This window comes from Coenobita brevimanus, chromosome 31 (genome assembly GCF_032717465.1).
Source record: "Coenobita brevimanus isolate Jiangsu-jjx chromosome 31, ASM3271746v2, whole genome shotgun sequence".
Classification (NCBI taxonomy): Eukaryota; Metazoa; Arthropoda; class Malacostraca; order Decapoda; family Coenobitidae; genus Coenobita; species Coenobita brevimanus.
Genome location: NC_136984.1, coordinates 2,874,658 through 2,896,771, shown reverse-complemented (window position 1 = coordinate 2,896,771; position 22,114 = coordinate 2,874,658).

Genomic DNA, 22,114 nt, shown 5'->3' with positions numbered 1-22,114 from the left:
CCTTACGTAAATATATAGCGTAATAATAGCGCATAATAACACACACGGTGAAGTCGCTATGACAACTATTTCAACTTACAACCTATTTTTGTACTTATATAATAATTCTCCACTAACATTGCACATGTAAACACTTGATATAATTGATATCACATCATTTCTGAACTTACGATGGAACTGAGCATCATATTTGCGCGTACTTACACAGGGAGTGTTATCGCGATATCATTTGTTTCATCTTACACTAGTAATCAACTTATAAAATACCTTACTACTAACATTACAACATCTTCCACTGTATATAATTCCTATCACATACTTACTGACCAGAATGTGGGTGTACTCGTGACATCAATTATGACAACTTACAGTAATGTTCAACTTATACGTTTTATTCATGCTAACATTACACCCGTTTCCACTTTATTTCCTTGCTATCACATATTTACTGACCAGATTTACACAGTGGGTGTAGTTTTGATAACAATTCTTTCCACTTACACTAATTCTCATCTTATACATTACTTTTCTGAAAAAATAACACCCGTTTCAACTTTATATTTGACTTAGCACCTACTGACTGGCCTTACCATTATCATGAGCGTCATTTCGCCTTCCCACACAGTTTCAGTAGTGTAGGAAATTATGATACTCCTTGAAACAAGGCTGAAGGCACAACGCAACATTGCACTCGACACACTCGTATCTTGTGTCTTTTCTCTGAGTGGATGGTCTGACTGTCGAGTGCCTACATACATGGCAGCGACGCTGGGGTTTACGACGGTTTGGTTCGGAAGGGATTGCACTGGGATAGTGGCGTCCTGCAAGACGTAGGGGAGTCTGAGCAGCCCGGGGGGTGCGGGTGCGGTGTGTGGGTCTGTCCTGGGCATGCTTGGCGATTATTTCACGTGCCAGCTCCCTCACAAACCCCTCAAAGGTCTCGGATACTCCAGTGGTCATTGTGTGCAGGTAGTGGGCGTTCAGGACCGTGATGTTGAGCAAGTGGAAAAAGAGTTTCTTTTACCACTTCATCGTGGTCCTGGCACAGTCAACACTTGAAATCATCGAGTCTGACTGATCAACTTGCCTCATGTTCAGATTATAGGCAAGTACAGACTCTGGTTTCCATACGTTGCGCCTCCTCTCGCTACGGTGATCCACGGAGTCTGTGCGGTGCATCAGGGGGCTGTGAACAGTTGATAGGAGGCAAACTTCCCTGTTGTGGTTCCACAGGGTTGCAAGGATGTTATTGGCCTGGAAGAAAACCACCTCGTTCTTGTCAAGTTTCCTCCCTATCTTGACCATATGGCGACGGTTTCTCTTGACTGTACCACAGACTCCGGTGTCGTGTTGGTGGAGGAACCTAGCGAGAAGAGGGCTAGTGTACCAGTTGTCCAGGTACAACACATGACCACGATGAAGGTACTCTTCTATCATTGTCTTCACCACGGCCCCAGAGAGTCCTATACTCCGATCTTCTATTATATCTGTCTGTGTGCCCGTGTACAAGACTATGTCTTGCACATAACCAGTCTTACAGTCACACATAACAAAGATCTTGAACCCGAAACGGTGTCTCTTGCTGGGTATGAACTGCCTAAAGGAAATATTGCCTCTCCACAACACAAGACTCTCGTCTATGACGAGTTCTCTGTAGGGATAAAATGAGGAGCGGAACATTTCCCATAAATGATCAAATACCAGCCAAATTCTCCTCATTTTATCGGTGTTATTTGCATTGGCTGGATCATCTGCATCAAAAAAGTGGAGGCGGCCGAGAATATACTGAAATCGGTTACGACCCATCACCTTTCCAAAGAAAGGTGTGAGGATGATTGGGTCAGTTGTCCAGTAGGCAGGAATTTGGTTTTTCCTTACCACACCCATCAAGATAACCAGGGCCAAAAATAGGAACATCTCTGAAATAGTCACGGGATAGTCATACTGTTCGGAATGCCTGCTCGTGGTTCCCAAACGTTCACTTTCACGGCGCTGTGATTGTGAAAAAATATTAGCTTGTTCAACTATGCGCCCAACAAACGCCTCATCAAAGATCAAGTTGAAAAAATCCAACCGTGACGAACCTGCATTTACACCTGGAGCCGTGCAACCTGACCGCCACTCCTCAGTGAAAGGGTGAATGATGGGAGTAAAATTACTCCCATCTTCCCAGTTCCATGTGACACCACCATCTCCAGCCACGTCACCATCGTCCCCTTCGTCAGGGTGGGGAGGTGAGGGTGGTGGGGGAGGTTGGGGAGGTGGAGAGCGGCGCCTCTCATCACTCGCACTTCTCTTCCCTCTCCCTTTTCCTTTACCCTTTCCCTTCCCTTTCTTTCCTTTCCCCACATCCTGGGGCTGTGGGGAGGAAGTTTGGGAATATTCAGGGGCGAAAGAAGTGCTGGGGAGTGACTCAACCTCCTCTCCCCTAGGCCTACGAGCACCACATGCTCGTGCTGCCTCCCTCACACCACTTGCCCCTTCACCCCGCACTACCCCCACACCACTCTCACTTTCACCCCGCGCTGCCGCCACAACACTTTCCCTTTCTCCCAGCAATCCCACCACACCACTTGCCACGTCCCCAGACAAAGTACTTTCACCATACCTTATGTGTCGTCTCGCCCCACCTTCTGATCCTCGTGGTGATATTTTCTCTTTTCCCAACCACGCGGCGATATCACGTCCTAGGCCTCCGTCATCCTCATCATCCTCATCCTCGTCCTTATCAGATTCGGGATGGAGAGATAGCTGTGCACGTGGTTGGGGAGCAGGCTGGCCTTCCCTTGCCTTACGGTATGTCACATACCGCGTTTTTCGGGGCGAAGGGACCTCCTCATCACTGCTACTTATTTCTTCCTCTGGCTGGACGTAATCGCGATCCACCACATCATCATCGAGTGGAGAATCACTGTCTCCAGTGAAGGCTTCCAGGACGGATGCGATTTCCTCGTCTGAGAGACCTTTCCGCGCCATGTCTGACCTGGGTCACTGCTAGCAGGTGAGTGACCGAGACAAGGGCGAGCACGGGTCACGCGGGGTCTAGGACGCTGCCCGCCTGGCAGCAGGTAGGGGAGGCTTGGGTACCCGGGCGAAACGAAAATCTCGCCCGAATTTTGAAAATTGTGGAAATTATGAACCTTGCAATTGCAGGACGTTGAAGTACGTCCCCGGGATTAGCTGTGACAAAACGTGAGGACGTGGAAGTACGTCCCCGGGACGCCGCGGGTTAATGTAGAGACTGAGCTCATTATATAGGGGCCGGTAGAGCTTGATACAACTTGTAAGAAGGACACGCAAATGAAGCCATGGGGACAAAGAGTTGACAATCCTGCTCTGAACAACAGAAAGAACGACTTACTCTACTATAATGGTAGAAGGGGGGACTGAGGTAGAACACTCTCGTGATCAAACATGCAGCATACTGTACGTTAGAATTACGCAAAGGATGATGAAATCATAGGCTATGTAACAACACACACACACACACGAGGTGGTACCCAAAAGTTCAAGTAACACGAATATTGTAGGAAAATAAGTTATCTTACCTCCTAGTTCTCACTTTTGTCTTCGAAGTAGACCCCTTGAGCATGTATACAATGGTCCCAGAGTTTTTTCCACGAGTCCATGCATTCCTGGAAGTCTTCAGGCATGATGGTCTTCAGCACCTCCTGCTACTCTGTCTGGATCTCCTCAATCGAATCAAATCGACGCCCTTTCAGTTGTAATTTCAACTTGGGAAACAGGAAAAAGTCACAAAGGGCAAGGTTAGGCAAATAGGGTGGGTGGGGAATGACTACCGTGTTAGTGGAAGCCAGGGACTGCTGGACAACAATTGATGTGTGGGTGGGGGCATTATGATGCAGGATTCAGTCCTTGTTATTCCACTGTTCTGGACGTTTGCGGTGGATGTTCTCCATCAGATGCTGCAAAACTTCACAGTAAAACTTTCTGCTGACAGATTGACTGGGTGGATGAAATCTTTTGGAACAAGTCCTTGGATATCGAAGAAAACGATCAACATCAACTTGACACTGCTGCACCATTCGTCCGCCATTGCAAAATCTCCAAACCACCTACACACCGCGTTATGATAGTAAGCATAGCTCAACAACACGTCTGCTCACAGACACGGCCGGGGCCACACTGACTTATACAAACAAATAGAAAGCCTGTACATATTTGGATGAGCGAAGTACCTCGTCCAACAGCACATCATCGACTGAAAGTGCCCAGTACCTTACTATATTACACAGTTTAACTCATCTACTGGTGACTGACAGGTGAGACACGTGGTTTAATGTAGGGGACATCAGTATAAGAAATAGATCAGTGAGAAGCAGGAACTATTTCATGTATGTCAAATGTCAACTCCAATTAAACAATATAATATGTACATATATACAGTTGATAAAACCATGACCATTGAGCAAAGAAGCCACATCACCCTATCAATCAGATCTCCCTCAAAAAAAAACATAAATTTATCAGTCATAACAATATCCCCAACGCCTAGAATGGTGGAAAGGGTGAAGAGGACGTTTGCTGCACTGCAGTAATTTATAAGTGAAACACATTCACGAATAAATCACCGACAGTGCAGGTGTCACAGAGCACTGAAAATCGCCTCTAAATATATAGCAACAAATGAGTGATAAGTGTGGACTACTGTATATCCAGTCTTGCCAATATATATGTACATAGAGAGAGAGAGAGAGAGAGAGAGAGAGAGAGAGAGAGAGAGAGAGAGAGAGAGACAGACAGACAGACAGACAGACAGACAGATGGATAGAAGGATAGATATAGATATAGATGTATATAGATAGACAGATAGATAGATATAGCTATATAGATAGATAGATAGATAGATAGATTGATAGATATAGATATATATATATATAAGTATATATATATATATATATATATATATATATATATATATATAGATAGATAGATAGATAGATAGATATAGAAGTAGATATAGATAGATAGATAGATGTATATGTATATATATCTATATATATCTATATCTATCAATCTATCTATCTATCTATCTGTTTCACTCTCTCTCTCTCTCTCTCTCTCTCTCTCTCTCTATTTTATATATATATATATATATATATATATATATATATATATATATATATATCCATCTATCTATCTATGTATCCATCTATATCTATATCCATCTATCTATCTATCTATCTATATCTGTCTATCTAGCTATCAATCAATCTATCTATCCCTCTATCTATCTATCTATGTATATCTATCTATCCATCTTTATCTATCTATCTATCTAGATAGTTATATATATATATATATATATATATATATATATATATATATATATATATATATATATATATATATGTATATATATATATTAGATATATATATTTATCTCTCTATATATAGATATATATGTATATATTTCTTTATACCGTATATACTATATATATATATATATATATATATATATATATATATATATATATACACTTTTTCAAGGCGACTGGGGCATTCACAGCATCCCACTTGCCGAGTTGTGGCTTGCACGTTGGATTATTTAGCCTCGTCCATTGACTTTGCCACATGAAATTTATTGATTTCTTTCCAAAGCAGAGACTCGACCGTAGATTATGAGGAATGTCTCAAACCCTCTCGAGTTCCACAGCCGACTTAGCCAGTAAGTCATCCTGCTCATTGCCTAGTATACGACATGGACCAGGCACCTATATCAGCTTGAAGGACTGGTTGCTTGAATGTATTTTATTGATGATACGGTCCTGGATCTCATAAATCCGTAGTGCAAGAAGCATATGCCTGAAGGGCTGACTTTAAGAGTGAAAATATGGCAAATGAGTCATGTCTAGAGGTTAAAAATAATCTATGGCTTTGTCTACATCAAAACGTTCAGAAGAAAACACACATGTATGAGTTGGCAGCCGAAACCTGGGGACACATTCAGTCGACCACACACTAGCACCCACACATTCACTCGACCTGGAGCCATCGGCGTACAATTGGTGGGGCCCCAAATGACCAACAATGATGTTATGAAACAAATGTTTGACCTCCACCTCCGGCTCCTTGGTCGGTCTTCAGTACTGACAGCCATGATACATCAACAGTGAAGTTTGGTGGCTCCCAAGGCACTATTTTTTAGACACCAATATGTCATAGTCGCAGAGGTCCACACCAAGCTCCTGAGTCAGTAAGTGGAGGCGAAAGGCAAGTGGCCGTCGGACTCTCCTCATAAGATGGTGGGGATGACGAAGGGGGACACAAGCCTCATTGCCGATATCACTTTTCCTGGTGGTCCAGACGCCGTAAGATAAAATTAGTTGGTCTCGGCGGATACGTGAGGTAGGTAATTTGCAAACATTTATTCTGCAACACATCCAGCCTCCTTAAAGTGGCATCAGAAGCTGACCCATACACCTGTAAGCCATAGTCTTGTTTAGATATAATAAGGGATTTAAACACCATTAATAAAGAATTCCTATCGGCACCCCAAGTTGTACCAGCTTGGTATTTAAGGGTGTTTAACAATGTGTCACAATGTGCAGGCAAATTATTAACATGAAATTTAATAGTCAATTGACGATCAAAATGGAGGCCCCCAAACTTAGAGTTTTGAAAAGGTACCGCCTGATTACCCAAAGTGAAACACAAATCTGGTACATTACGAGTGGTAAAAACTACAGCGGCACACTTACGGACGGAAAACTTAAATCCTCACTGCAAGGCCCATTGGTGGACGGAGTCAAGGGCTACTTGAACCCGCCCAGCCGAAAATTTTGCATTACGGGAAGACAGCCATATTGCACAATCGTCAGGATTGAGTGAGTATGTTAAAGCTTAGAAAATGTCCTTAATTTTAGGGTGATCAGATTCACTGACATGCTGACGAGTTCCTGAGTGAAATGGTTGAGACATAATAGCCTGTTTTAACCGATATACCTAAATGTTCAACATTCCTAGTTCTAAGAAGCCTCATTGTCTTATCTATATATGCAGCCTTACAGCCATCACACATATATGGATGAATTACCCAAAAGGCAAATTCTCCAGGGATTCTATCTATCTATCTATCTGTCTATTGCCAGACGCCTCAATCCCGTTTGGGATGGCCACAAACAAATCGCCTCCAAGTCGCCCTGTCCCCCGCCATTTCACTCCCCTGCTCCTAACTCACCCCCCCCCCTATCTCATATACCTCTCCACCTCATCCCTCCATCTCATCCTCGGCCTCCCCCTCCCTCTTCCCCCCTCCACCTCACTCACATACACCCTCTTCGTCAGTCTTTCACCCTCCATCCTCTCCACGTGGCCAAATCACCTCAGTGTGTTCCTCATAACGCTTCCTATCACATCCACATCAACACCACAACGCTTCTTTATATCCTCATTCGTCAGCCTGTCTCTCCATGTGACTCCACAGGCTCCTCTTAGATAACTCATTTCCACTGCTCTCACTCTTGACTTGTGTCCTTCCAACAACGTCCAAGCTTCACTTCCATACGTTAGAGTTGGTATCACAATACTGTCATGTAGTAACTTTTTCACTTCCATGTTCACTTCCCTGTTTCTTATCACTGCTTTCAAAGAACCAGCAACCTTTCTTCCCAGCTGTACCCTTTCAAGCACTTTACCCTCCAAAGCTCCATCCTTACTCATCACACTACCCAAGTACTTAAACGTACTCACATTTTCCAATTCCTCACCATCTAACCTTGCTGTACATTCACTGACTTCACCTCTCTCAAAGACCATCACTTTACTCTTCCCTACATTCACCTTTAGATTCCGTTTCTTACACACTCTCCCAAACTCATCCACCAAGCCTTGCAGCTCCCCTTCGTCTTCACTCAACAACACAGTATCATCCGCAAACAACAGTACAGGGAGTTTCCAAACACTATCCTCTCTCATCAGGGCCACTCCAACATCCACCACCCTACCTTGTATCTCTTTTATTACCCCATCAATGTACAGATTGAACAACCATGGAGACATGACACATTCCTGTTTCAACCTAACTTTCAAAGAGAAAAATTCACTTAGTTCACCATCCACATGCACTGCAGCCTTCGCACCATCGTACATACCCTTCACAGCATTCAACAACTTCCCATCTACTCCATATATTCCTAACACTTTCCACAATCCTTGTCTATCCACCCTGTCATATGCTTTCTCCAAATCCATGAAAGCCACATAGAACTTCTTTCCCTTCTCTAGAAACTTTTCCACTAAAGATCTAAGAATGAATATCTGATCTACACAACCTCTTCCTTTCCTAAAGCCTCCCTGTTCTTCTCCAACTAATTTCTCTGTTCTTTCTCTAACTCTGTCAATAAGTATCCTACCATACACTTTTCCTATTATACTAAGAAGACAAATGCCCCTATGAATACCACACACTTCTTTTTCCCCTTTTCCTTTGTACAAGGGAATAATTATACTTGACTTTCAATCCTCCGGGACTCTACCTTCCTCCCAGGCCAATCTGCACATCTTCCACATCCATTCAACTACTATCTCTCCCCCATGCTTCAGCATTTCACCATTCACTCCATCAATTCTTGGGGCTTTCCCCAATTTAACTTTCTTCATTGCTTTCACAACTTCAATCCTACTGATTTCTTCCTGTCTTCTCACCTCCCTCCTTCTCCCAGCCATTCCCCAGCCACTTATACTCGCATTACTTCCATCCTCTATGTTCAACAATTCCTTAAAGTGTTCTCTCCATCTGCTCACTTTTTCTCCTTTCTCCACTAGTAATCTACCATTTTTATCTTTCACTCCCCTGCTAACTTCACTTCCACCCTGTCTTACTCTTTTCACCTCTTTCCAGAACATTTTCTTACAGTCCCTCCACTTTACACTCAAATTCCTTCCAAATTCCTCATCCACTCTTTTCTTACTCTCTCTTACTAATCTTTTCACCTCTCTCTTTCTTTCTACATATAACTCTCTCTTCCGCCTCTCAACTTCTTCCACGCCTCTATTTCTCATCCATTCATTGCATGCTTTCTACTTTTGTGCCACAGCCTGTCTCACCTCTTCAGTCCACCACGCTGTTCCTTGCACCCCCCTCCATCTTCTCTTCCTTCCACACACCACATCACATGCTGCACATATTTCTTCTGTAACTATCCTACACACATCTTCCACGTCTCCCATCTGCTCCAATTCATATTTGCCCAATCGTTCCTCCACTTCTCTCTTATACACTGCCTTTTTCTCATCCTCTTGTAACCTTTCCACTCTCCTTGCAACTACTCCTTCCTCTCGTCTTTCCCTTATTCTATTCCTCTATTTTACTTGAATTTTAATTGTGGCCACCACTAAGTAGTGGTCAGAAAGTCCACTCCCCCAACCTTTATAAGCTCTTGCATCCATTACACATCTTCGCATCCTTTCATCCACACACACATAATCAATCATTGCCTTCCTTTCATTCAGTTCACCACCCACCCTTCTCATCACTTGCCATGTATACCTGTGGATCATTTTATGCCTGAGGGGGGTATTGGCTATCACCAACCCCCTCCCAGCACAAATGTCCACTAACGCACTCCCATTCTCATCTATCTCAGCAGGCACACCCCACTCACCAACTATTCCATCCACCTTCACAATCCCAACTTTACCATTCATATCACCGATCAAAAACACTCTCTCATTCCTTCCAAACTTTTCCATGCACACTTCTACATTTGTCCAGAACTCTTCTCTCACTCTTCTAGCACGATCTTGCGTTGGCGCATACACACACACAATCGCCCACATTTGTATTCCAACTTTCAACTTTACCCACACAATCCTTGACCCAACTGATCCATACTGTCTTATGCTCTTCTTCCATCTTTTACTCACAACTATACATACTCCTTCCTTTGGCCTCTCATTCTCACCTACTCCTGCACATATACCCCATCCATACTCCCATTCTCTCACACTTTCTCCTCCCCATTTTGTTTCAGTTATTCCACATACATCCACTTTCGCACCCTCAAGCACCTGGACAATCTCTTTCTCTTTCACCTCATCATTCACACCTCTTGCATTCCAAGTTCCTATAACCATGTCCTTTGTCCGGTCCTTGGTCGTCATCGTTTGGTCAGTCCTTGTCCGAGGCTTATTGTTTGTTTGTTTTTTAGTTAGTTGTTTTCCGGGGAGGGGCACTAACCCTCCGCCAACGCTTTTAGTCGCCTTTTACGAGAAGCAGGGATACTGGGGGAGTATTCTTGAAAAAAAAACCTACCCCCAGGGGATTCTGTCTTTGAAATTAAGCAAACTTTGAGTAGTTCTTCCTGGTTCAAAAATAACCTTAGTTTTAGTCTGTGGGTAAAATTCACGAAGCAATTTTTTTTAGCTTGGTTCACAATGTCAGGCTTATTTTGCCAGTGTAAACCATGGGAAAGTATATTACATATTTGGGCACATTCATAGTGATGGTTTTAAAACAATATAAAATGATATTAAGGGCCTTACCTATATATGAATCTATAATTCTAAAAGGGAAACCGTTATTAAAAAGCATACTACGAATGAACTTTAGTTCTCCTTCCAACTTAAAATAATCTGAGCAGATGTGATAAGCTCTGAACGTTCAGGTAGCTGCTAAATTCCGTTTAAAACTTAAGGGGACAGGTATTGAAAATTTGGTGGTAAGTCCAGTGAAGACGGGTTTACGATATAAGCTACACTCATAACTATGATCATCGCGAGATATCTTGCCATCAAAAAATGAGAGAGATTTCTCATCCTTTGTCTGTCTTCGGGGTTGAACTTAATATTTGAGTCTTATCATTCAAATAGTTAAGAAAAAGAGGGAAATATTCTGATGATTTGAATACAAGAAACGTGTCAAAATATCCTCGATAAAATAAAGCCTTAAAAGCAAGGGGGCAATATAGCCATAAGTATTTATAATGGCACAGAGAATCATTTGCTTGTGTAGGGCCCAGTAGGGATCCCATTTCCACACCGTCACCCTGCTTGCAAAACTTACCATTAAACATAAACACTGTCTTCAACTGTCAACCTTAATATCTATGAAATCAAACAGAAGCAGAAAACTTAAAAAACAGTTAAGATTAAATCGGAAAGTTTGTCGTCCCGACTAAAACAAAGAGTTTCCTGGTTTGGCTTTGTCTTGGAAACCTACTCAATGATAAAAATGAAAAATGCATATCTCGCCGTACAGTTTGTGCAAAAAAAAAAAAAAAAAAAAAAAATGAGAAAACGTGGCTTTGTAGACGAAAGAAAATGTAGTTTTCAATTTTTCGAGAAAAGTGCTATCTACTACTGAGAACAAGACACTTTCTAAAGGTCTGAAATATGCTCTTTATCTAGGAACACTAAATTTTGCTAGACACTTCATGAGTTTTGAAAAGTTGTACAAAATTATTAAAGTTCACCTCATTTACGATCCATTTGCTAAACGTTTGAACTAGGTTAAAGATTCCCTGTGATATTTTACTTATTGGTCTTTCTACCCACATGACAAGTTTCGTGAGGATTTTCTCACTAAGGAAGAATCCGGTGCCCTTAAGAGTCTCTCTCAAGTAAAGGAATTGATTGTTACTCGTCTAGATAAAGGTAATGGGGCAGTTTTAATTAACAAGTGTGATATGTAAATAAATTGTTAGATAATCTTCGCGATACCTCTAAATTTATTGCCTGGTGATATTTTCCATGTTATTTTGAAGTATGATGACAGAATTAATAGGTTTTTGAAAAGTAAAAAGATGCAGGAACAATTACCCAAGAAGTACTTTCCTAAATATTCTCCACTGGCTCTACACCTGGTATACTGTATGGTATACCTAAAATTCACCAACAAAGTGTTCCGTAAGGGAACATCTCTCTTTACCATCATACCACTGACCGATACAGTTATTAACTGTGTAAATAACTTATTTGATGGAGCTGAATATGGCGGAGGTTTTAACCGTGATCAGTTTAAGGAGATATTAAGGTTAGCAGTTGAAGATAAAGTGTTTATCTATCTATCTTTATACTAACGCGACTTTGACTGTACGTGGTTTAAAATACTGGACAAATATATGATTAAATATTTAATTTCAAATTGTGGGCGAGGGTAAACAATTCAAATACCGCGCCATTTCTAGGCTTGCGCCAGCGCGCGCACGCACGCTCGCACACGCACGCACACACACACACACACACACACACACACACACACACACACACACACACACACGAGTATGTATGTATGTATGTACGTATGTACACTGGTATATCTCCATACCTACGTAATGTAAAAGATGAAGGGATACTAAACTAACAAAATAAATCTTGTAGTGTTGTATTGTGTAATGCACAGATAAGGGCAAGGCAAGAAACTACTTTATAAATTACGGTAAGTATCCTAATAAAGTTCATGCAGGCCCCTAAAATAGCCTAAATATGCACTATATATTCCACCATATTCGTGCCCATTTTTTTGTTTATAAATTAGGTAGTGTGAAGTTTGAAAAGTTCTGTGAAGGAATCTGGCAAAATGGACGTGTTTGTACTACTGTGGTAAAGTGGTTGTGTGGAGGAATCAACCACACACGCAGTCGCCTACAATTCACAGGCCCCCTCAATTTACAAATTTTATCTTTGTGCGAATGTTAAAAGCCAAGCTTACCCACTCCAACAGTTATTTTAGGACATTTTCATAGCAAAGTACTCCTTAACAGTCATGAATAGCAAACGTCTTTGTGTTTAATAGCGGAATGAAAAGCTTGTGCATTACGACATTCAGTTTACCGAGTGCGGTGGACTGCTGCACCGCTGCGATGTGTGGTGAGGTGTCGGGGGTTGCTATTGTAAACACACAGACGCCTCGCCTGCTAGGCGAATACAGTGTTGTTCACAGACGACTCCACTATTAATGATTTTTTATGTTAGTACCAAAAATTACCGTGTGTTAAAATCTGTTTAAACCAAATTTGTCAGTGCAGTACTTATCAGCAACGAAATCATTTGATAATTTATAAACATAATTGTGCTTTGGTGGCAACAGGCGGCTGATAGTGCACTGTGTGGTGATGGAGTTAAGCACCCATGCCTTGCACTGGGTAGGGTTGGACAAGATCAGCTCGAAGTTTACCAACCCTTTTGCAATTGACTGAAAAAAGTACTGTACCCAAACACCATTGCACACCATCACTGCTGTATGTATCATTGACAGACCTCATCTTGAATGGATTTTTGTCTGATGGCAGTTTTAGTTTTTCTTTTACATTCATCACATTCAGTTGCCAGATGCCAAACGAACCTCAGCTCCTAAAAAAAAAAATAATATCAATAATAAAAGAAGCTTTACGTATTAAGTGTACTGTATTCTAATGTTCTAGTGACAGTTTTGTTTTCTTAAGTTTGGGAACGATTTAGGGGTGTTAAGTGGGGGCTTCTGACTATAAGCAGTGTTTGGCTTTACGACAAGCATTGGGATCGTAAGTCATGTAAGTTGCGACTCGACTTATATATATATATATATATATATATATATATATATATATATATATATATATATATATATATATATAAACCAAAAGAACAACTTATTTGGAAAGTAATCGCCTAATGTTCTGTAATAATTATTGCCTTACTATCTCCTAACGATCTAATTAAACATAAGATGGAGTTTTCGGTGTGAAGATGGTAGATACAGCCTTCATTAAGAATTATTATGGTACAGTACCTGTTATCAAACCTGGCCTAAAATTACCATGTTTACATCTTCTGTGCTCAATTGTAGCAACAGCTCCACAATAAAATGTGATGCTAATCATGAAGACGTGCTATGGAAGGATGTACAGATGTTGTATTGTCCTTTTCTTTTACAGTACTGATATACTGTCGTGAGCAAAAGTTCGCCTCCAGCCCTCTACCAGAAGTGTGTTTCAAACCCCAACACACAGATGTCACTCTACGCCAGGCTGGGGAAAAGGGACAGTGGCGAGAGGGGGGAGGGGGTGGTATCGGATAGGGACGGCTCCACGTGAAAATGATAGACGGGGAAAGTATTAATAAACAGCTGACAGAGCCTTACAGACAGGCAAGGCAATATCCAGTGTTTGACGTGAGAAATATGGCTAAGACAATAATAAGCGTTAGTTATTAGGGGGGGTGGAGAGAGAGAGAGAGAGAGAGAGAGAAAATGGAGAAATGAATTCCCCGAGCTAGGCAACTAAGGCCATATAGCCCCGCTGGGGTTACAGGAGGGAACTACCCCTCCCGGCAACGGTAGCCCGGGCGAGGCTCGAACTTGCGACCTCCCGATCACAAGCTCAACGCGCTACCACTGTGCTACCGCGCCCCCCAGAGAGAGAGAGAGAGAGGGGAGTAAATGTTAAAAGTCTGCCGACAGATGGCAGGTTAATTGCACAAGGTTACCCCCACCCCCCAGTGTTCCTCTTCCAGGGCACTGGTTTGATTGTCGTAAAGATCCGAGGTTTACAGCTTCACTTACTGTCATGCCTTGGCGAATGTTCTGTCTGTCCTGATGCCATGTATAGCAACAAAACTTATTTGAAAGTTCCCAACGAAATAATGTTAATAATGACCCAACACCTCTTACACACGAGAGAACTGACTTTCAGTCATTTGTTTTTCATATAATTTCCTATTTCTCCGAAGGCTCACGCTACAATTCAAATAACTGCAACGAATGATCCTGTCTGTAAAGTTCTATGACTAAATTTTAATTAGCAGTGCACTGAAAATATGAATTCATATTTTAAAAATGACAGTTGGTTTGGCATGGTATTGATGGCTTTGTTTGTCTCTCTAATCCATTGTGGTGGGAAACACGGACAGGCTAACACAGTAGGAATACCATACAAAGTAACCTATTATGGATACAAGAATTTTTTACAAGAATACGAGTCGACCAGACTCTGTCATATTCATCTCAACTCTTGAACGAAGTCCAAAAGTCACACAACACCCTGACTTATGTATTGAATCTTTTTTTATGCAAGAAAGAAGGAACCAAAGGCCAGGAGCCTGCAAGAATGCGCCATCCAAGGAAAAACAAAAAAATAGAAAAAAGAAAGCCAAATTCATGATCCATTCCTTTGAACATGCCTGGACACACTGTGTTTGAAGGACTGGATGTTGTTGGCAATAGTAATACAGACAGAAGAAGACAGTTCCTGAGCTGACCTGTTGCATAAATGAAGGACTGGAAGTACGGTTACCTCCTGCATTAGACGCGGACAGAAAAGGGATGTGAGCTTGTTGCCAGCCAGATGCTTTGTGCCAACCGCAGTGGTGGGCAGACAATTGAAGTTCCAATATAAAAGACATAAAGATGCAACAATGCGGCGAAGAGACAGAGGTTGAAGGGAGCCAGCAGGAGGAGGAGAGTAAATGAGATGAAAAGCCTTTGACTCCACCTTGCTGAGAAGAGCTGTATGTGGGGAGCCTCCCCACAAATGAAAGTTGTACTCTACACGGGGGCGAATAAAACCCGTGTATAAAGTCAACAACTGTGTCGGCTTAGCACAAACAGTCTCTTGGAAGCAAATATTATAAGAGGTTGTATGATCTCTACAAAATGAATCCCGAGAGAATGAAAACCCAAGTATGTTTAAAGATGATGCAGGATTGAGTTGGATATTATTAAAAAAAAAAAAAAAAAAAAAAAAAAAAAAAAAAAAAAAAAAAAAAAAAGGATATTCATGCGGAAGATTTTGATGGGTTGAAAGATTTAAGAACTGAGTTTTTGGTACATTAAGAACAACAAGCTTATTTTACCACAGTCAGAGATACAAGCCAAGTCGGACACTAGGTGTGCCATAGCCTCATCCCTTGTCTGATGAAGTAACAGGTGAGAGAGACGCTGCAGGGAGTGAATGGAAAGATGAAGGTTGGAGTCAACAACATACTGTATGTGTGGATAGGGCTGGATGTACAGCTTTGAAGGTCACTGATGAATAAAAGGAAGAGAGTTGGTGATAGGACAGAACCCTAAGGAACACCACTGTTGATAGCTCCAGGAAAAGAACTGTGCCGTCTACAACAGCAGCTATAGAACGACCAGGAAGGAAGCTAGAGATGAAGGCACAGATAAAAAGACAGAAACCGTTACGGTAGTTTGGAAATTATAGATTTATGCCAGACTCGATCGAAACATTTGAGGTGTCAAATGCAGTGGCAAAGCTTTCGCCAAAGTCCCGAAAGGAGGATGACCAGGAGTCTGAAATGTAGGTGAGAAGATCGCCAGTGGAGCGTCCCTGACGGAACCTATACTGACAATCAGAAAGAAGGTTGTGATAGGAAAGATGCTTTAAAATTATTCTGTTAAGAATTGACTTGAAAACTTTTGAGACACAGGATGTTAAAGCAACTGGACGATAGTTAGAGGGTTGGGAATGGTCACCCGTCTTTGGAACAGGCTGAATGAGAGCAAACTTCCAGCAAGAAGGAAAGGTACAAGTTGAAAGACAAAGGCGAAAGAGTTTACCTAGGCAGGGTGTAAACACAGCAGCGCACAGTTCTTGAGAACAACAGGAGGGACCCCATCAGGCCCATATGCCTTGTTAATATTAAGGCCAGTGATGGCAGAAAATGCATCAATTGAAGAAATTTTAATGTCAGCCACGAGAAAGTCAGAGGGGGGAAGTGATGGAGGATTAGCACCGGAATCGTCTAAGTTGGAAGTGGAAGAGAAAATCTGAGCGAAGAGTTTTGCTTTACCAACAGAAGAAATAGCTATGGAGCCATCATTTGAAAGAGGGGAGGGAAGGATGATGAGGTACATTTATTAGAATGGCTTTCGGCATGGTGCCAGAAGCAGTGGGAATAATTTGAAATGGAGAGCTCAGAGCATTTAGCACGAATGAAATTATATTTAGCAGGGCAAAGAACAGATTTAGCACGAGTCTGGGTAGAAACATAAAAGAGATGAGATTCAGGGATGGGTTGGCTCAGGTACCTTTTGCAGGCCTTCTCCATGCTGTGGTCAGCATTAGAAAAAGCGTGATGAAACCCTTTTTTTTTTTTTTTTTGCATTAGTTATAGGATGTGAGAAAAAGTCTGCTTCCACGCCCGAGAGAATAACCTCTGTAATGCGCAAAGCACACTCAGATGGCTTTCGGCCGTGGAAACAATAATCATTCCAGGGAAAGGCAAAGAGGTACAGCCTGAGGGCCTCCCAATCAGCAGCTCCAAAGTGCCACGGCTGCTGCTTCTTGGGAGAACTCCAGGCCTTACTGGAGCAATAGGACAGGTGATAATGTAAACTCCCTCAAACGCCTACTTATCCTGAGCTTTGCATGAATATGGATGATACGTATCCTTATCATAAGCAAGGTACTGACATGTTCTAATGCCGAACTGAGCCTCACCTCAAGATCATGCAGAATCACAATATCACGCTAAATTTAACCCTTTCGCGCACGATAAGTTTCAATAAGTTTTCTGATCCCGGAATTTCGACTACGAAGCCGCCCGGCCGGTGAGCGCGCGCGCGGCAAATTTGAGCAAATTTGAGCGAATGAAACACATTCTTGCCTTATTTTCGCCCCCCCAAAATCAATGTATTCCCATGAAACCTATGTCCAGGTATGCATGGATGTTTGTTCTATCTGATAAACATGACCAAAACACAGGAAAACAACAGCACAGAAAGTTATGAGCCCTGGAAGGCATGTCGAGTAAACATTTTTGACTTCCCAACATCACCGTTTGAATGTTTTCCATCCTACAGGAAAATGATCTAATATTTTTTCATAGAGAATTTCATCAGCTTTCTAACGAAACCAATCTGGTTTAGATACGATGTATACTTTTCGAGAAAATGGTCAAAAACTGAGAGCCATTTTCGAAAAATTTTCACTGACCTCTGAGAGCTAAGTTTTCCCAGGGACCTAACGTTTTTATTACATAGTAATATGCCCCCATTATCCAGCTTTCCCACTGTGACGGGAAAACCCCATACGCCTCATAGTTCTCGAGTAAATCGAAAAAGTACAAGGCACTCCGTGCGTGATTGACTTTCGTGATGCGCGCATGGCGTACGCAATGTTCCCGTCTACGTAACCACGAATTCTTATGAGAAATATTACATTTTTATGTATTGTACATATATAGAATTTCCTGCTCTTCATCATGGTTCAAACGTGAAATCGATACGTCCAATAGTTTCCGAGTAATTGGCAGAGAAAATGAGAGTATTACTACGAGCCTTTCTCAATGGTAACAGCCGGGAAGAGACACTCATTTCCACCGTCTTTTATCGCACAAAACGTAACATAATGCTTACATTTTGGTATTGATCATACGTAGAATTTAGTGGTATAGATCATGGTTGTTACAGAAAATCGATAAGTCAAACAGTTTTCGAGTAATTGGCCGACAAAGTGAGGTTATTACTCCGAGCGCTTGTCACTGATAACAAATGCGAGGAAAAACATTTCCTCGCCTTTTACCCCCAAAACGCTACCAAAGGCTTACATTCTGGTATTGATCTTACGTAGAATTTAGTGGTATTGATGATGGTTGTAACAGAAAATCGATAAGTCTAATAGTTTTCGAGTAATTGGCCGACAAAGTGAGGTTATTACTCCGAGCGAATGTCACTGATAAACGCGAGTGATATTAAAAACATTTCCCTCGCCTTTTATCCCCCAAAACGCTACAAAAGGCTTACATTTTGGTATTGATCATACATAGAATTTAGTGATATTGATGATGGTTGTAACAGAAAATCGATAAGTCTAATAGTTTTCGAGTAACTGGCCGACAAAATGATGTTATTACTCCGAGCGCTTGTCATGTCACACAACAACCGCTAGGAACAAAAACATTTCTCTCGCCTTTTACCCCCAAAACGCTACCAAAGGCTTACATTCTGGTATTGATCTTACGTAGAATTTAGTGGTATTGATGATGGTTGTAACAGGAAATCGATAAGTCTAATAGTTTTCGAGTAATTGGCCGACAAAATGATGTTATTACTCCGAGCGCTTGTCATGTCACACAACGACCGCTAGGAACAAAAACATTTCTCTCGCCTTTTACCCCCCAAAACGCTACCAAAGGCTTACATTCTGGTATTGATCTTACGTAGAATTTAGTGGTATTGATGATGGTTGTAACAGGAAATCGATAAGTCTAATAGTTTTCGAGTAATTGGCCGACAAAGTGAGGTTACTCTTCCGATCGCTACCAACTTTTACACACACTGTTTCTTCCTCGTACACCGGCCTGAAGACTATGCTACTAACTTTCTTTTTCCCCTATCTGTACAGACTATTACATCTTCCATGGATGTTTTTCTATTGTTATAACCTACTACACATAAACATAACTCTTCTATAGTTACTGGTGTGGAGATTTACTTTCTTTCATATGTGTAATCTGTAGGAGAAAATGGATATTTGTCTGAAAGTGTGAGAGGTAATGGTAATAGATTATTACATATATCAACAAAATTTGCAGAACTCACTTCCTCCAGGGGTGTTGATCCAGTTAGACCACGGATTTGAAGATAAGGAGTTATGTAGTGTGTGTGTGTGTGAGTCAGCTTCTCCCTGAGAGCATGAGGCAACGCTATTTTTAGCACACACCACACTCGTTCACGGAAACTCGCAGCTTGTTTGACGTATATTTCATACAATTCCATACGCATTTACACTATCAGAATCACAATAATTCCAGCCCTAAAAACACCGGTAATTCTCCCCTCCCAACTTCAGGTTTGCCCCTTCACAACACTGTTTCATGCCACACATAACGCTTGCTGGCTCCATAATTTCACCAAGCCATCCACAGTATGTTTCACACAATATATATTTATGCCTTGGCTTCATTTATATACGTATTTCCACTCACGCCATACGGCCTACGGGGGAGGTGGAGTGGTGCAACCCCGCTACACTGACCATGTGTCTGGCTCCAAGGCCCAACGATTGCTAACGGCCAGAATTGCTTTTCAATACATATATGAATGTTCCATCAACAATATCACATCACTATATGTTCACATACAATGTATTATCTCACTGATTCAATAGGGTCTTTGCCTTGGGCAAGAGGAGGAGAATTATGGACGATTTAAAGGGAACCACGAGCTGTCAAACATCACTGGCTGACTGCTCAACAAACACTGAGGTTGGAGGGAGCGGGCTGAGGCTGATAAGGCAAAGCAGTGTTGCCAATGACTTACCTCCAGTAGGCCTTGGCTACCCTAAGACGCGCCAAAAAATCACGCAAATCGGCCTATAAGTTTTTTTCTGACGAATATTTTTGGGCCTTGAAGGGGCCTTAAGGACGCGAGTCGCGTGACTGTGTCTGGCGGAGTGCAAGCCGACATCACGCGAATCGCGCGACTGTGCCTGAAAGGGTTAACAAAGATCCCTAACCCTTTCCAGTTCGCTTGCTGACCAGACGTATTTGTAGTACAAATCTGATTAAACTAGTAACCAAGGAGATTCATTACTACTAATGATCATAGACCCAACGAAATCACCGGAACCACAAGAAAGCATTGAGGTTGTGAGAGTCCCTCGGATCCCTCAGATGAAGCAAATCTTTATCCAACTTTATATGTTTTACATGTGAATGATAATGCATCTGGCAATTAATAGATATACAGAAAATCTTCTTAGGCACACACACACACACACACACACACACACACACACACACACACACACACACACACACACACACACACCAGAAACTATGTGGCAGGGAGGTGAGGTTATCTGCCACAATCCCCCTAACTGGCAGCGACTGTTGCCAACACGATTCATGCTCGTCAGCAATGAAGTGCAGGTTCAGCCTTATATTTAACTAAAATACGTGGTCTTATTATCAACTGGACTTCCGTTCACTTTTGTCTCCAGTCAGTATCTCCTCCACCAGCCCTGTTCCTCACAGAACCTCAGATCTCTCCCTCTACTGGCATATTCCCATTTTGTTAGGTTACCATCTCTTCATAAACTTCCATAACAAGGGTGGCACCTGTTGTTATAACAAATCTGAATTTGCAGTTGACACTGTTTTGAACTTCAACTAATTTTGATTATTCACTGTATAAACTAAATTATCTAAATATTACCAAATATATCTGTGTAGTTAATTGTTCCCCCAACGGTTCTTCAGAACCCAGTGTATTTGACTCCATATCCACACAGTTGAATAACCTTAACCTCACCCTTGTCACTGAAATTACCGTTTTGGGTGATTTTAATATACATAATGTAGAATGGTTATTGCATTCTGCCAGGACTGACAATGCTGGTCTAGAATGTAAGCTGTTTTCAATATCGTTTAATCTCACACAATTGTTAATACAACCAACCAGAATATCTGATAATCCTGACCATAACACCCGTTTCTTGGATCTATTCCTGACAAATAATCCAGATGAATCGATAGAAGTACTGTAACCACTTGGATCATCCGACCACAATCTCATCAAAGCCTCATTAGTCAGTTCCCTCAAACTTCCCCGTTCTGAACCTGTCAGGGTGACCAGATGGCAGTTTGATAGGGCAGACTGGGATGGATTTAGAAGTTACCTTGCTGATATTTCATGGCAGTCTTTCTTCTCCAGCAACGTCAGTTCTACCTAGTCCCACATTAATGACTTAGTACAAGCAGGTATGGAATTATTCATACTTAGTTAACAGTTCACTTAAAGATCGAACTCCCCAAAATGGTTTGACAGCAACTGTGCCTGAGTAACGACCCAAAAGTCATTAGCATATAACTCCTACTTAAAATAAAAAAACATCTGAATCACTTAGTCAGTTTAAAATTGCTAGAAAGCATGCAAAAGCAGTAATAAACGTCACTAAATCAAACAGTCTTCTCAACCAAGAATCTAAAACATTAAACAGTCATAATAACAATAGAATATTCTGGTCAGCTCTGAGTTCTTTCTATAATTTCAACAAGTCGTCATCCATTCCCCCACTAAAATCTTCAGATGCTAACATTACAAATGATCCGCATGGTAAAGTAAACATCCTTGCCAAAACATTTGCCAGAAATTCTACCATAGAGGAAGTCAGCCATAACGTCCCTGTACTATAACTTGACTCTCACGAAATTTCTCCACATAAGA